At 38.7% G+C, this 15,957-nt stretch overlaps 1 protein-coding gene across 2 annotated transcripts in view; it reads left to right on the top strand.

The window, feature by feature from the left end:
* The window catches only part of LOC126248664 (glutamate receptor ionotropic, kainate 2-like), a 542,085-nt gene that overhangs the window by 173,909 nt on the left and 352,219 nt on the right, over window positions 1-15,957 (top strand). The window lies entirely within an intron of this gene.

The following is a 15,957-nucleotide window of genomic DNA, read 5'->3' on the forward strand; positions in this document are numbered from 1 at the left end:
GCATTACATGTTGGGAAGTTAATCCTAATTCTGGAAAATATTATAAGGAAGTTCTGGACAAGTAACTGGAATACAAGAAAAACTAAAATTAGAATAAATATAACTGTAACACTATCCATCTGGAGATATTCTATTAAAATGAATTAAGATTTCTGCAGAGTAATAAACTTAGTTAATCCCCTGTGGGATTTCACAATCTTTATGCACAAAGGCACAAATGTATCTTGTGACTACAAAGGCCACCAAGAAGTACATTTTGTTCAGCAGCTACATATGTACCTTCCAAATTATTGTAGGGTGCGTGGTAGAGAGCACTTTGTATCAATTTTAGATATTTGCTATGTTTCCCAAACTTCCTTATCATCAACTGGGGCTACTTCAGCACAATTCTTTATAGTTTTGTTTTTAATTCTTAATTATTTGAATGATTCTGTAATGTTTGGATGCAGTATTACGTTTCCTGCCTGACACAATCAAGTCATTTAAATATCTGGGTGTAATGTTGCAAAGGAATATGAGATGGAACGAAACTATGAGAACTGTGGTAAGGAAGGCGAATGGTCAATTTCGCTTTATTGAGTGAATTTTGGGAAAGAGTGGCTCATCTGTGAAGGACACCACATATAGGATGCTGGTGTGACCTATTCTTAAGTATTGCTCGAGAGTTTGGGATCCATACCAGGTCAGATTGAAGGAAGACATTGAAGCAATTCAGAGCCGGGCTGCTAGATTTTTTTACCAGTAGGTTTGAACAACTCATAAGTATTATGGAGATACTTTGGGAACTCAAAAGGGAATCCCTGGAGCGAAGGAGACTTTCTTTTTGAAAAACAATGTTGAGAAAATTTAGAGAACCGGCATTTGAAGCTGACTGCTGAACGATTATACTGCAGCCAAAATAGTAGTACGTAAGGACCATGAAGATACGATATGAGAAATTAGGGCTCATATGGGGGCATATAGACATTCATTTCTCCCTTGCTCTATTTGTAAGTAGAAGAGGAAAGGAAATGACTCCACCACACACTGTTGGGTGGCTTGCAGAGTGTCTATGTAGATGTAGAACAATTTCACACACGTTCTTTTCTGGTTAATAGGTCACTTGTCAGAACTTACACCATGGTAGGGACTGTTACAGGACTTTTGGGTACAAGATTTTACCTTTTCAAAATGTGGACCAGTGTTGTACAAAACTGGGGCTACATGTCCCAGAAACTTTTGTTTCCAAGTAATTGCTGTTTTAATTATTTTGGGCTAAAGATACCTCTGATAATAAGGAATTATGGTGACTTAACAGCAAAACATTGCCTTGATTTTAGGTATTTGTGTTTATTTATAAGAACACACTAAACTGAAGAAATTCATACAAAGATGGACACAGTTTACTGTGTATACAACAGACAAGATTCATAAAAGTTAATGAAATGAATGAAAATACTTAAACAAAAGAACAGGAACACTCTCTGTCATTTGAAAATATGCCATCTTGGAAAGTAGTTTCAGTCAAGATACTTTTCTTACAATGGATGGCCAGCGGTGTGTCATTACATCTTTCTTCTGAGGTCATTTCCAGCATTTTTTTAGATTTCTCCATACAGTCTATAGTGGGGCCTTGCACTGAGTCCATCCTTATGATTACTCCAGGGAATTCCTGTTTGTTTCATGTAACAGTTACAAAACTACCTATATTCAGACTGGTGGATAGCTCCTGATTCTGAAGTAGTCCCACAGCCATAGGCTCTTGCTGCTCACTGAGCTCATCTTCAGAGAATCCCAACTCTGATGATGAATCTTGAATACTCAAGTTGTCAACATCAGTTTCCAAGTCTGTGGACTCAAAAGTCTGTACTATTTTCCTGGGCCTTCCTTTTGGGAACAGAACTATCGTCACTTGAGACAGAAGTGGTGATACTTGAAGATACAGATGAATCTTTCAAGTCTATCAGACATATACTCTTCCCTTGAGAGACATTTAATTTTGTGTGTCTCTTTTTCTCAGTTGGCGTTTTCCACTCATTTCTTTTTTGTCAGCTGCTACTCTCACATGTTTGATTTTGCTAGAAAATTGTGTGATTAGTTTATTTTGCCTTTTAAGGAATGATTTAATAAGTTCATAGCCAGGTAGATTATCTATGAAGCACTTGAAACAGCATCTTTCTTGTCTAAATAAACTTTAATTGCAGATCTAAGTTATGTGTGAGCAACTGGGAGGCCAAATTTTGCCATTTTAACTATGTGATTTACAAACATTTTCTCTTATTCTAAATACTGTTGGATGACCATGCTTTTAGGAATTCCATAGAGATTTGAAGCAACTCTCTTTCTGTTTTGGCGTGACCTAATTTCTTCTAAACACTTTTCTAGATCTTCTCCTGTATAACTGGCATAACTTCTCATCCCAGTTTTTCTTTTACATAAGTGAACCATTTATTTAATTGGGAAAAAACCAAATAAATAGACCTGCTAAGCTAAGTTGAACCTACTGCTGATTTGCCAGGGGCTACTTTGGCTCAGCACAAAGTAGCCCAAATTTTGGCACAGACCAGCTCACAGTCTAACCAGTTCAAGATTGACAACAAATAATCTTACCTTCAGAGCATAAAAGCAAATGGTTGTGGTAGTTCATAGTCAATTTACCAGATTTTACCCATTTATGTCAGTTAGTCTACAACACAAAATAGGGAGACAGCAAAAATCATCTCTCTTCCTTTTGTATGAAAAAATTAGTACTGCACTCTGGTGGCTGCTTTTGGAAGCATTTCAAATATCCCAGGTGCTTGCTAGTGCTGCCACCTATGATTTAGGATAGGTATTGTGTGCAAATGTGGATGCATTTGTAGGCAATGAAAATCAATAACTTTTCTCCCATTGTGGGCCAAAGTAGTCTCATAAGAGCAAGCATAGCCCCATATATCGGTATCTTATTCTCACGGGCCTTATGAGAGTTATATGATGGTAGCAGCAAAACTGTCACATATTCTTGCTTAAATACCAATTCTCTATATTTTTCCAACAATATTTCACCAGAAAAACATCATCTTTCTTTCAAAGATATCCATTTCAGTTAATGAAGTCTGAATTCATTCAATGTCCATTGTAATGACTACATAATAAGAAGTCCAGCACTGTGGAACAGTAGGCCAAATCTAGAATAAGTTGCACAAATGTGCTGCACCTAATTTTCTTGCATATACATTACACTTTCCGAAATACTTCTAATGAATCTGAAATTTTTCATTAATCATATCTGTGATAGATTTTACATGTTTGCCACATTTTGTGTTGCTTCCTACTATTATCTGTAAACATGAGGGAGTGCTGAAAAGTAATTTCGCTGAATTTTTAATGTAAAACTCTTAAAGCTTTTTCAACAAAACAAATGTTATTAACATTCTACAGTTTTATTCTTCATGTCTACATATTTGCAGCCCTCTGCCACTAGATGGCTCCAAATTGCAGCATGTAACGTGGTGGTGTGTTACATAACTATGTTGGCATGTGAGAAACAGTATGCTGTAATCGAGTTTCAAATTCGAAGAGATTGTCCACACATGGGGCACTGTCTCCTTCAACATGACAATGCCAGGCCACTCACAAGTGCTATGACATCTGCAACAATCTGATACCTTGGGTTTACTGTTGTCAATCATTCTCCATACAATCTCAACTTGGCACTGTCTATTTGTCACCTGTTTCCAAAAGTTAAAGAATGCCTTCAAGGACTACACTTTGATAGTGATGAAGCAGTAGAAGCAATGGTGAGGTTGTGGCTCTGTCAATAAAGTCAAACATTGTATAGTGATGGTACCAACAAACTGGTCTCGGGTTTCGATAAACATGTTTGTCACCAAGGAGACTGTATCGAGAAATAAATGTGTATACATGACTAATAAAGACATAATGTGTGAACAACATTTGTTTATTTAAAATGCTTTAAGATTTTTCTCATAAAAATTTTGGAAACATTACTTTTCAGCAGCTCATATTTAAATACTGTTATATGCTCCAGGTTTTCACCACTTATCTTCTGATCAGATACTATCAAATCCCAGTAAACAAAGTTCAGATTTGCCACACTTTTCTGTATTGATGGCTACCAGCTTTGGCAGATTTTTGTTTCATATTTTTATCTCTGTTAAATATAGCTATATTGTTGAACAGTTCAACCAAAAGTATCTCAAATTTAAGATTATTTATTTATTTTTTATTTATTTACATTTTCTTTTCATGGATCCAGTACAGTTCTCCCTCTTGCAAACATCAGAAATAACAGTATGATGATAATTATACTTACAAAATATGTTACATGCTACAACTGTAACCTCTTGTATCTATTTTATACATTTATTATTTTGTAGCTGATAAGCTACTGATTCGCATCACAAGCAGTACCTTAAAATTCATTGAATGAATATGAACATTTATCTACCAAAAAAGATTTTAATTTTGTGTTAAAACCATTCCTGGAGAATTTGGTAGTTGCTTAAATAAAATCAGATCACTGATATACAGACTTTGATTTGTCATTTTTAATGTGGTTCCTTTCCAGAAATGTTACATTTTGTCGTTGTATTGTGAACCAGTACATCACTGCACTTAATAACTTCCACTGGTTGACTCATAAGAAATGTACTAATTTAAATGTGTGTAAAGAATTATGCTGTTAGGTATTTGTGCTGCACAAACATTTCGTGACATGATCCTCTGTGGCCTATCCCAAGGAGACATGAACCACTACTGACTTTTTCACATACAAAATTAATTTGTTTTGTCCACTGCAAATGTTCATCATTGTAGAAACCCCAGAATTGTCAGCTGCCAAATTCTCTTGTTGAGATTTTACATTACTTTATTTGCATTGGTGTGCCGAGAACTGCCAGTTTTACATACCAGTAATTGAGATTTGACACATTCAGATTGAGTCCCTGACCACTTAAGTACTGTATTTCAGTACTTCTGTTACTCCACTAGTAGCAAAAGATTCCCACTCCTCACATTCCCAACCACAGAATAGGGTTGAAATGCATCGTTGCCACAGTAGATGGCGCTGATGAATGGAAGATCCTCTGACCGCATGCTGTGTGTTCTTGTGTGATGCAGGTTGTATGATTGATACAGCATACTGTAAGCAGCAGAATGGTCTGGTATTCATGTAAGGAACAAGCTGAAATAGTATTCGTGTGCAGCCAGGCAGAGGGAAACCGGTGGTAGGCAGAAAACATCTTCCAAGATTGTCCTAAATGCTTTCTCCGAAAATTATTTCGAGCAGTTAGTCCATGAACGCACGCGAATTGTAAATGGTTGCGAAAACACACTTGACCTCTTAGCCACAAACAATCCAGAACTGATAGAGAGCATCATGACTGATACAGGGATTAGTGATCACAAGGTCGTTGTAGCTAGGCTCAATACTGTTTCTTCCAAATCCACCAGAAACAAATGCAAAATAATTTTATTTAAAAAAGCGGATAAAGTGTCACTAGAAGCCTTCCTAAGAGACAATCTCCATTCCTTCCGAACTGACTATGCAAATGTAGACGAGATGTGGCTCAAATTCAAAGATATAGTAGCAACAGCAATTGAGAGATTCATACCTCATAAATTGGTAAGAGATGGAACTGATCCCCCGTGGTACACAATACAGGTCCAAACTCTCTTGCAGAGGCAATGGAAAAAGCATGCGAAGTTCAGAAGAACGCGAAATCCTGAAGATTGGCTAAAATTTACAGACGCGTGAAATTTGACACGGACTTCAATGCGAGATGCCTTTAATAGGTTCCACAACGAAACATTGTCTCAAAATTTGGTAGAAAATCTGAAGAAATTCTGGTCGTATGTAAAGTACACAAGCGGCAAGACGCAGTCAATACCTTCGCTGCACAGTGCCGATGGTACTGTTACTGACGACTTTGCCGCTAAAGCGGAGTTATTGAACGCAGTTTTCCAAAATTCCTTCACCAGGGAAGATGAATGGAATATTCCAGAATTTGAAACATGAACAGCTGCTAGCATGAGTTTCTTAGAAGTAGATACCTTAGGGGTTGCGAAGCAACTCAAATCACTTGATACGGGCAAGTCTTCAGGTCCAGATTGTATACCGATTAGGTTCCTTTCAGATTACGCTGATACAATAGCTCCCTACTTAGCACTCATATACAACCGCTCGCTCACCGATAGATCTGTACCTACAGATTGGAAAATTGCGCAGGTCGCACCAGTGTTTAAGAAGGGTAGTAGGAGTAATCCATCTAACTCCAGACCTATATCATTGACGTCGGTTTGCAGTAAGGTTTTGGAACATATACTGTATTCAAACATGATGAATCACCTCGAAGGGAATGATCTATTGATACGTAATCAGTATGGTTTCAGAAAACATTGTTCCTGTGCAATGCAGCTAGCTCTTTATTCACACAAAGTAATGGCCGCTATAGACAGGGGATCTCAAGTTGATTCCGTATTTCTAGATTTGTGGAAAGCTTTTGACACCATTCCTCACAAGCGACTTCTAATCAAGCTGCGGGCCTATGGGGTATCGTCTCAGTTGTGCGACTGGATTCGTGATTTCCTGTCAGGAAGGTTGCAGTTCGTAGTAATAGATGGCAAATCATCAAGTAAAACTGAAGTGATATCAGGTGTTCCCCAGGGAAGCGTCCTGGGACCTCTGCTGTTCCTAATCTATATAAATGACCTGGATGACAATCTGAGCAGTTCTCTTAGGTTGTTCGCAGATGATGCTGTAATTTACCATCTAGTAAGGTCATCTGAAGACCAGTATCAGTTGCAAAGCGATTTAGAAAAGATTGCTGTATGGTGTGGCAGGTGGCAGTTGACGCTAAATAACGAAAAGTGTGAGGTGATCCACATGAGTTCCAAAAGAAATCCGTTGGAATTCGATTACTCGATAAATAGTACAATTCTCAAGGCTGTCAATTCAACTAAGTACCTGGGTGTTAAAATTACGAACTTCAGTTGGGAAGACCACATAGATAATATTGTGGGGAAGGTGAGCCAAAGGTTGCGTTTCATTGGCAGGACACTTAGAAGATGCAACAAGTCCACTAAAGAGACAGCTTACACTACACTTGTTCGTCCTCTGTTAGAATATTGCTGCATGGTGTGGGATCCTTACCAGGTGGGATTGACGGAGGACATCGAAAGGGTGCAAAAAAGGGCAGCTCATTTTGAATTATCACGTAGTAGGGGAGAGAGTGTGGCAGATATGATACATGAATTGGGATGGAAGTCATTACAGCAAAGACGTTTTTCGTCGCGGCGAGATCTATTTAGGAAATTTCAGTCACCAACTTTCTCTTCCGAATGTGAAAATATTTTGTTGAGCCCAACCTACATAGGTAGGAATGATCATGAAAATAAAATAAGAGAAATCAGAGCTCGAACAGAAAGGTTTAGGTGTTCGTTTTTCCCGCGCGCTGTTCGGGAGTGGAATGGTAGAGAGATAGTATGATTGTGGTTTGACGAACCCTCTGCCAAGCACTTAAATGTGAATTGCAGAGTAGTCATGTAGATGTAGATGTAGATGTAGAGAGGCAGAACCTGGCCTCCAAATTGGTCTGCTGCCTCCATGCATATTTGTCTGTCTGAAAGGACCCATGATCATACAAACATCCAAAAAGCACTTGAAATGTTGTGTGACGTGGTTGGTGTCTGCGAGGGTAGTTGTTTTTGTATAGCTGTGCTGCATCACAACCATTTCCATGTGCTTGGCCATATACAAACACCAACTTGGCTTCTTCCTGACATGAATGCTGGACAATTCTGCTGCTTACAGTATGGTGTGTGAATCTCACAGCCTGCAAAAGACAAGGAACACATGGCATATGGTCAGAGAAACTTCAGTTTGTTAGCAGCATTTACCATGGCAATGGTGCATTTGAGACACATGTTCATTGGATCTTTTTTCCTCCATTTCCTTACAGGAACACATCCCTGCAGTTTGTTGGTTTTATTAATGTTCACCGTTTATATACGAGAAAGAGAAAGGGACCAACAATTGAGCTCTAAGGTACATAATCTATTATTGTTTTACTGGTGGATTGGAGGCTCATAATTGCAGCATATAATATGTATGTCAGTTTAGTGGATTTCTTATGATTCAATATGTATGTGGCTAGAAGATGCAGCAATGGATTCCTGATGTGATATGACATCAGTTTGTTTTAGAACTGACCTGTGGTTTACTGTGTCGAAAGCTTTTGTAGGGTCTGAAAAAATCCTCTCATCCAACAGGCGGTAAACTTCATTCTAAACTGTGTAACTGCTGTGGTTGTGCTTAGCTCTTTTCTGAAGCCATGTTGAGAGTCTCCAAGCAGTTTGTGTTCTATAAAAGAAATTCTCTTAGCTGTGACATGGTAATACTTTTGAGTATCTTAATAAAGGTGGGAATTAATGATATTGGTCTACAGTTAAGGACATCCTTCTTACTGTTCTTCTTATACACTGGTTTCACAACAATCATTTTTAGAATTTACATTTTTTCTCTAATGCTGCTATTAATCAGGTAGGTAAGAGGTACTGGGATACCTTTTAAACACACCTTAATAGGGATGTTGACATGTTATCTGTAATATGGGTTCATTGGTCCATGAAGTGAGATAGTTATTAACAATATTATTGGGGTTCATCTTAAACTAAAGTCTCTGACTACATGGTGGAGCATATGTGGTCAAGCTGCTTTTACTCCTGCTAGTGAAACAGCAGTGTCCTCTCACGTGATAGGGCCACTGTATGCATAGGACAATATCTACACAACAAAGCACAGCTTGATAGTATACCAGGTTATCTTTATAATACCTAACCAGGCGAGATATGGGACAAGTTAAGGAACTTGTAATGGAAGTCAAGTCTGATTTTAACAAAATCTTTATTTACTCTAAATTTGAAGAAGATCAGTCAAAGGTTTATTTGCCTTTAACTGAATTTGAATTGCTACTTTTAATTGATGCAGAAGTTAATAACAAGTAATCTGCCTTTGGCAGAATATTATTTTCTTGTAAATGATCCAAATATTAGGTAAAGGTTAACATTGAAATAAAACCAATTGAACCTCAAATTAGGTTAACAAAATGGGTGAGACTAACACTGTGGGAAGAAGACTATGGAAAGAAGACTGCATGGAGGCTATAGAACCAAGACATAATTATCTGTATGGCTCACTGATGTAAGAGTAAAGAACCCAAATTCAAATTGAAGTTAAATCAGCAACTTAAGTTGCACATTGTAATGGAACTGGTCAGTTCTCCTATCTCTCCCTCATATTGTAGAATATGATACATTAAATTCATGACCCAACCCAACAAAATCAAAATTGCAGATAAAAACCCAATTTACTCATATATTTTTTTCATAAATAGAACTAAAATATGAAAATGACACTACCGGTAGATGTGTTCCCAGTTGAACTAGAAAATATTAATTATAATTTCAAATTATTGTCATTATTCCTGTTTGTATGATTTACTCTGAAAACATTCAGCAAGAAGTATTTTATAGAAGAAACTCTTTGAATGTAGAAGACTGATGTATTTTATGAGTGCTGAGCAGCAGCTTCATGTATCTTTGTACCTGTTGATATATGTAATCAGATGCTCCGTTATGGAGTAGTGAGTTTAAGTGGAAGTTTTATTTTTTCAATCTTGTGGAAATTTATATGATATGAAGAAAATGAAACAGCTGATGATGAAGGAAGAGATAGAAGCAGTTTCTAAATTGCATCGTTTAGCCTGAGCACAGCATACACTATCATTGTTGCTTACAGTGAGCCAAAATACTTTACAAGCAAGAAATTCATGAAAGACCAGCAAGAAAGAAGTACTGAGCACCTGATAATTTAAAAACATGTACTTGCATTGAACTTCATTTTTCTGATTGTTTATTCGCCATTAGAGAGAAGGGTGGCTCAACATACAAAACATACGAGAAGTAAACTGATCAGATTATGAATTGCTCTTATGACAAAATTATCTCTACTCCAAGTTAGCAGAGTGCTGCAAAACAGCCACATATGTCTCTGTTGACCTCTGACTGTATGACTCAGACCTTCATCCTTAACTTCCATAATATTCCATCTTCCTGCCCAACTTGCAGTCTCTCAAAAATTATAGGTGGATGAGCTGACTGTGTACTATTACCGGTGTGACCGCTGAGAAATGCCACAAAAATAAAAAAAAAAATTGGAAAAAAGGACACAAACTTCCCCTTTCTGCATACATGAAGCACATTTAACCTTCACAAAGTTTGTACTGGATTAAATGTGAGTTATTTTCTGTTCGTCATTTCATCTGCACCCTCTGCTATGTGAACCAATGTAAACTCATTGGCTGAATCAAATTTTTGGAGTGGGAACAGAGGCACCACTCCAATGCTTCTACAGATGCTGGGACACCCAGCAGTAAGCAGCACACTCAGAGAAGCCAGATTATTATACTCATATACCTCCATTTGGTTTCAAGTTTAGTGTGTAATTGCTGCCCACCTTGGCACTGCTTGCCGATACATAAAAGGCAATGGTGTGAGGTGTTCAGCCTGATGCGAAGTATTGACTACCCACAATGGAGCACAGTTTGCTATGCCAGCCTGATGAGAAGCTTTTCTCTCCTCACACACAACCCAATGGACCACCAACATAAAATGCAAAAATATGCTGGCTCTGAAATGAATACATATCACATAGCAATATGTGACAGTATTTTTCCTTAAAATCTACAGGGTATTAGCTTTATAAAGCAGGTTTAGATCATGTGTACTCTCCCTGCAATTAATCTTAATTGATGGGTGTTTAAGTAATACCTTAATATTGAGACATTTTTGATCAAATTATAATGAACTTGACTTTTGAAAGTAGGATCCATATGGCATAGGATTGCTTACCATTGTTCAATTATATGACCTATGGTACCCATTAAAAACAATCACTGCAGTAGTTAAACTTTTAATCTCTGTAAGTGTAGTAAATTTAGGTATGAGAATGTCCAATAACATATATTCCCTCAGACAGGAAAGAATACAATCACCATTAATTAAAGAAAGTGGTGTTTGTCATGCTAGATAAGAGAAAGAAAATGTTAATACACTAGCATTAGTTCACTGCAGGATTGTTTCTGGAAAGATACCAGAACTAGTCTTGCTTATAAACACTAACAATGCCCATATAGTATAAGGGGAATGGATGAAACCAAATTCCAGTTGGAATATATATATATCATAAAGATAGGCTGTACACTGATTGTGGAGTCATGTGTACAGTTGTAAAAAATACAGTGATATCGAGTTGGCTTAGTACAGATCAAAATGCAAAATAATCTGTATGAAGATAAGTGTTAAAGGTGTATCAAACATGGTCATTGGATCAGTGCTCCATGCAGATGTGCATCTGTTGTGCTCTGACATTTCACATAATTTTTGTGGGACACAGGCTATTGAAGCTGCAGTGCTCATCTTTGGTGTGCTAGCATAAAAGGGGATGCAAAATCAGCTAAGTGTCAAAATCCATGCAATTCACACATTTATTTACTTATACAAGTTGTGTGAGTAAAGTAATGAGACTGACAACACTGCGAGCAATCTGGCAACGCTGTGATGTTCTACTTCTGTATACTTGCCTTCCAAATGCTCACTCTGAGTTTCAGCACCATACAGTCATAACTTGATTTTTGAGAGTGAAGTTCTGTGTATTTTTTGTGTGTGTGTGTGTGTGTGTGTGTGTGTGTGTGTGTGTGTGTGTGTGTGTGTTATGAAAATGGAACAGTGGAATTTGGAACAGTGTTATGCAATCAACTTTTGTGTTAAACATGGATAATCCACAGGCACAATCTTTGAAAAGTTGAAACAGGCATATGGAGAACATTATTTATCAAGAGCACAAGTTTTCACTAGCACAAATCATATTTGTGAGGCTGAAAACACATTGAAGATGAGCCTCACTCAGGGAGATCTTCATCTTCGAAAAGCAATGAAAATGTCAAATGAGTGTGTGCTCCTGTGAGATCAGTTTGACATTTAACAACAAGTATAATAAATGACCTGTTCATTGTACATCAAATTTTGACCAAATATTTGCACAGGGGAAAGGTCTGTGCCAAAATGGTGGCGAAAAACCTCACAGCTGAGCAGGACAACTGAAGAAACATGAAAATTGCTCTTCTTGAGAGGACTGTCAATGACCATGAATGGTTCAGTCATGTGATCACAAATGATAAGTCCTGGATTTCTGAGTACACTCCTGATTAAGCAGCGAAGTGGGGAGTGGCACACTGAGACATCTCCTCAACCAGAAAAATCAAAGATCAAAACAATGCTGGTTTGCTTTTTTGACCACAGGGGTATCATGCACAAATAATTTGTTCCTCCAGGACAAATTGCCAACCTAATGTTTAACAAAGATGTCCTTGAAAGGCACAGGAAAAAGGTGAATCAAGTGAGACCATATATGGCAGGCAGGTGGATGCTGAATCATGACAGTGCCCGTGTCACACAGATGCCTTCCATTACATAGTTTTTGACCTGAAAAGGCATTTCTGTTGTTCCTCAGTCCCCCTATTCACCTGTTCTGAGTAATTGTGACTTTTTCGATTTTCTTAAATTGAAAAGGTCTTAAAAGTACATCTTTTTGGGTCTCTGGAAAACATTCAAAAGAATGTGACTGACATGTTAAAGGCCCTCCTAGTTTCAGTTCTTTCAGTGCTGCTACCAAGACTAGGAACAATAACTCCGCCACTGTATAGTTGCTGAAGGGAACTACTTTGAATGGTAAAGAAATCAGTCTCATTACTTTTCTCACACACATTGTACTTATGTGTATAACATCATTGATGGTTACATATCTGTGTTTATACAGTGTCTATATTTTCACATTACAATGTACTTCAGACTTGCATTCCGTTACGATGTACTTCAAAGATGTGTGCATGTCTGAAGAAATAGATGCTGTTCTGACAGTTACAGCTGTGGTAAATACTACAAAATGGAGTCACATTTCATGAACACAGATTGACATCAGCTGTTTGTGACAAATGAAAACCTGTGCCAGTCTGGGACATGAACAAGGATTTCCTGCTTCTTCCGATCAGTTGCCTTAACCACTTCAGCTATCTGAGCATGCCTCCAGGACCAACTCAATTGTTAGAACAATGTTTATTTCTTCAGACATGCATGCATGTATAAACATAGACATTGGAACCATAAATGGTGTTCCCATGCCTCAACAAATTAAAGTGATGATAAAATATTTCTGTCCCTGTGTGGGAATCTTGGAATGTGCTAGCATAAGGTTGTGGATGCCATGACGTATGGAAGTTTGGGTCTGTTCTGGAGGTGTGATTGGTTAATGCTACCATTCCCAATAAGCAAGAAATCTGGGTTCTTTGCCACCTTTCCACTATCCCATTGCTTGCTGTGTGATAAATGATTGTGGGATGGCGCTGGAATCCACACAGTCTAGCCAGTTCATTGAACAGATTAGACTTAAATTGTTGATCCTGATCCATTGTAACATGTAGGGGTCATCCAAAACATGATAAACAATGTCCAATAAATGCCTTTGCTATTGTCTCGGCTGCTATATCTGTCACTGGTATAGCCTCTGCCCATCTTGTGCATCTGTCTACTGCTGTGAACAAGTATATATAACCCTCTGAGTGTGGAAGTGGGCCCACTATGTCGAGGTGAATGTGACCAAACCTTGCTGGTGAATCTGCAAAATTTCCAACTTCTGCATGAAAATGTCATCCTACTTTACTTTACTTTACTTGAAGGCATTAACAACTCCAATTCCTGACATCCTTTTTAATTGACGGTCACACAAAACCACTCGGTTAGCAACTTGATAGTGGTGTTTGCACCTGGGTGTGCTAGGTTGTGGACACTGTCCAAAGCCACTTTGCAGAATCGCTGCGTAATGTAGGGCCATGGTCTCTGTTGTGATACATCACACCATATTTTGGTCTTGCTTCCTGGCACTTCTATCTGTGCCATCTCCAATCCTGTGTATCAATCTGTTAGTGAGTCTTGCAACTCTTGATCTCTCTCTTCTGCTGTGGTGAGGTCACCATAATTTAAGATGCTCACCAAGCTGCATACTCAAGAAAAATAATTGGTGACTATGTTTTTTGCACCACTAATGTGCCATATGTCCATAGTGAATTGACTGATGAACTCTATGTGTTGGAATTGCCATGGTGAACATTTATCACTGATGTTATGGAATGCTGACATGTTATGTTTACGATCTGTGAAAATTGCCACTGGTCAGGCTTCAACGTAAGGCCGAAAATGTCTCACACTCTCTGCTCTAATTGTGACCTGCTGGCGTTGACCACAATATTCAATTGTGCATCCAGGACAGGATGGGCCAGCAACACTGCATCTTCAAGTCTGGTTTGTAACCAGGTGAAAGCATTACTCATTTCTGGTGTCCATTGTAATGGGCTCTTGCCCTTGGCATTCTTACTCACAAGCGTGTTTGTTAGTGGTGCCTGGGTGGCAGCTGTTCCCAGCAAGTAATGGCAGTAAAAATTTACCATGCCTAAAAATCGTTTAAGTTGCTTATTGTGTCCCACTTATAAGGCAGACATTTGCCAAGCCTACAGCCAGCGCAAAGTGTGACAGAAAATCAGCACCTAATACAGGTTGCATAATGTTTGTCACCACGAAACACCAATTGTATGGTCTGCCTGCTTAGCTGAGCAGTTACATGCTTGTCTCTCATGCAGTGGGCCCAGGTTTGATTCCTGGCCAGGTTGGAGATTTTCCTCTGCATGTGGACTGGGTGTTGTGTTGCCCTCATCACCATTTCATCCTCATCATTGGCATGCAAGTCGCCCAATATGGTGTCGACTGAAATAACACTTGCACTCTACAGCCAAACTTCCCCAGCCAACAATGCCACATGCTCATTTCATTTTTTCCAGTTGTATGGAATAGGGAAACTAATGTGTATCATCATATCTTTGTGCACATATGTTTTTATGCTAACAACTGTGCCCAAGACTGGAAGGGTGCTGTCCTCTGAACCAGTGTCTATTAAAAATCTTAAGCCTGAAATCTCATCAATCACATGCAGTCAACGTGATGCCATACCATGACTCATCAGAAAAGTAGTAAGCATGCCATCATGGGCCTTACCTTTGCTGTGTGTCCATATGTGAGTTACTGCAATTTGACTCTTCTTATATAGGCGTCGTCGTTTGTGAGTGTCACAGCCTGTGGGGCCTAACTCAAACTGCCCTTGCCATCTGGGTATTTAAATGGTTTCATGCACTTTTTAGTACGGGCGCCGAACCATCTGTGGTACCAGCAAATACCATCAGCAGTAGTTTGACCTTGAGTGGTGTCTGATGGCTGTAGATTGGATGAACAATGTGACTGTGTCCTCTTATCGGCATCCATCTGCAACTTCAAGTTCTTTAACTGCTTGACAAATTGCCCCTTTGTGGTCCATAACCCTCAAAGTTCCCCATTGATGTTCAGTGGTTGTCGACAAGATGCAGTGCCACAACTCAGCACCAGCACCACCAAAAACTGCGATGCATGTTTGTCACCTTCTGTTGTGATGCTCATATTTGTCGCTGTTACACATGTCTCAGTGGTTGATTCCAATGTGGCATATGCTCTATCAGCTACTTGCAGGAATTTATCCAATGGTTGTCCTTCATACGCTATTAATGTCAACTGTCCTTGAGACGGAATCTGTTGTCACCAGATATGAAGCAGCAACTCATTAGATAATACACTACAGTCCGCTATAGCTTGCAAATATCTCCAAAATTCTGATGAGTCTGTCCCCACATTTCTCCTGATAAAGCACTTGTGAAAGCCTCTGCTTGGGTAGCTTCGTGCAGCAAGTGATTAGCAAAGTCTTCAGGATGTAGAATGCTTGTAGAATGCTTGTTGATGGGGTGGGTCTAGAATCATATTGGAAACTATTGTCATCGCTCTCTG

The sequence above is a fragment of the Schistocerca nitens genome, chromosome 3, assembly GCF_023898315.1.
Source record: "Schistocerca nitens isolate TAMUIC-IGC-003100 chromosome 3, iqSchNite1.1, whole genome shotgun sequence".
NCBI classification, from domain to species: domain Eukaryota; kingdom Metazoa; phylum Arthropoda; class Insecta; order Orthoptera; family Acrididae; genus Schistocerca; species Schistocerca nitens.